Here is a 2,131-nt window from a genome sequence, read left to right as displayed (position 1 = left end):
GGGAGCTGGAGGGGAGATCAGGAGGGAGGGGGGAGCTGGAGGGGAGGCACATGCAGGGCAAGGACCTGACCTGGCCTGGCCGTGGCTGAGCAGAACCATCACTTCAGGAGAGGTTTAGAGGTGGAAATGGGGGAAGTTTGGAAACCAACAAGACATTTCAGACCTGCTGTAGAGCCAGTCCCAGGTGTGGTCCCAGGGGGAAAGCAGGTTTGGGGACCTAGTTCAGACCACCACCAACTCTGCCCAGAAGACTTGCAGACCTACCTCTGTGTCATCTCCTTCCTCTCTAACCTCTGCACATTTGAAAAGCGTATTTTTAGAAACCACAAAAAATCTTCTCTCTAGGTATTTTTGCTAATCAAATCCTTCTTTAAGAAAATAAAACAGAACTATCTTTTTTCCCCAGGGTGAAATCAAGCACAACCAAATGATCTAAGGAATTATCGTCTTTTTCAAAGGATACCAGCCTAAATGCTATAAAAGGTATTGTTCAATCAGAGGGCACTGGATCAATGCTTTGTCTACAGAAAAATACCTGGACATGCCACACCTGAGTCATCAGAGTTCAAAGAATGGGATGAAGAAGACCCACGTGAGAGCGGGAATGAGCATCCCTTTATCCTCCAGGATTCCCGAGACTCTCCAGCGCCGGGGCTGTGCCCTTGTGCATGTGTGTCGGGAGCTTGCTGGATGCCAAGTCAGTGGCCCAGCTCTGCGTAATGGTCTCACTTGGTTGGACAGAAGAATCTGAGGGTGACGGCATCTATAAAAAGACTGGAGACAGTTGGCCAAGTTTGCGATCCCCTGTGGCAACACAGGACCAGACTCACAGGAATGTGGTCAAGAGGTAAAGCTAAGTCCTGCTGACATTTGACATCATGTAGCTGAGAAGGCCACCGAGCATCTCAGTGGATGTCACTGAGCCCGATGAGAAAAGCAGACTGTGCAGACAGCACTTCCAAAAGTGGCACACTGGCCGGCGGACAGGCACTAACACATTTGGGTGGAAATTGCCAATCCAGAGTTGCCTTGCGTAATTGATAGATTTGGTAGTCTTGGGAAAGAGCTTTTTCCAGGAAGAACTTGTTTTATAGGCGACTTTTCCTGCCAGGAGACCCGTTTCTCCATCTCTCACTATCACTATCTCTGACTCATCTCCCACAGTTTAAGGGAAAGCTGTCTTGGGGGGGAATGAGTGTGGGGGTTGCAACGAAACTTTCTGAGTATGTCCAAATGTCCCCTGTTAGAGCTTCCAGTGACTGCTAAAGCTCTCATCCCCTGGCCCCAACTCCATCCCAGAGAGGGCGAGAGCAGGTGTGTCGTGGGGGCGGCTGGCTGCTCAGAGAAAGTGCTCCCCAGGACCCACCAGTGCTCCCCGAGGTCAGAAACCCTGTCATCATTGACAGGAAGTGATAATTTACTCTTGAAAGGGGAAGCAGAGAAAAAAGTTCTGGGCAGTATAGGGTGGGGAGTCAGGAATGAGAAGAGAAAGAAAGGTTATTTGGACACTTTAGGAAATGACTAGAAAATACCAAACAAGCATGGGTGGCCTTCCTAAGTCCCTGCGAAAATAACCCCCACTAAACTAGCTAAGCATGGAAACAAAGGCCGTCCAGAATAACAGGCTTATGTTGGCTTGGGCTCTTGGATGAAAAGCATTTGGGGAAACAAAATTGATTCTCCAGTGCCCCAGTGATAAACTGTCGTTATCCTAGATTTGCTGCAATTCGTTGTTTTCATCTTTCAGATTCTCTCTAGCTCCTTTTTAGCACCTCTCGATGAAGCTGATCAATGTACGGGTGGGTGGGCTGGGGGGTGCGGATGACGGCAGCTATCCTGTGTCTGGTCTGCTGAATGCGCCCCCCACCCCCAGCTCGTCCAGTCTGCGCCACACCACTCAGCCGTCAGAGGTCTTGCGAGGCTAGTTAACCTGTCAGTGGCCCCAGCTGAGAATGAGTCTCTTCACCAAAGTGCATGGAGAAAATGACAGCTGTCGCTGGTAGGTAAAGTCGGCCGGAGACTGGCCCAGGACGAGGCACTAATGACACAGGCAGCCTCACTCTGCGACCCCGTCACGGGCTGAGGCGGCCCCGCTCTGAGACCCCGTCACGGGCTGAGGGCAGTCGCGCTC

The 2,131-nt window shown here is 51.0% G+C and overlaps 1 long non-coding RNA gene across 1 annotated transcript in view; it reads right to left on the bottom strand.

Annotated features, from left to right (window-relative positions):
- Positions 1 to 928, bottom strand: part of LOC105887707 — a 4,644-nt gene extending 3,716 nt beyond the window's left edge. Inside the window, exon 1 of the long non-coding RNA XR_001161572.1 lies at positions 551 to 928. This is a non-coding gene — a long non-coding RNA (uncharacterized LOC105887707). The remainder of the gene's footprint in view (positions 1 to 550) is intronic.
- Positions 929 to 2,131: the final 1,203 nt, after the last annotated feature.

The sequence above is a fragment of the Otolemur garnettii genome, unplaced genomic scaffold, assembly GCF_000181295.1.
Source record: "Otolemur garnettii isolate 467f Iridium unplaced genomic scaffold, OtoGar3 scaffold00107, whole genome shotgun sequence".
Taxonomy (NCBI): Eukaryota; Metazoa; Chordata; class Mammalia; order Primates; family Galagidae; genus Otolemur; species Otolemur garnettii.
The sequence above is the reverse complement of the archived record's forward strand: the minus strand, read 5'-3'. Positions and strand labels throughout refer to the sequence as shown.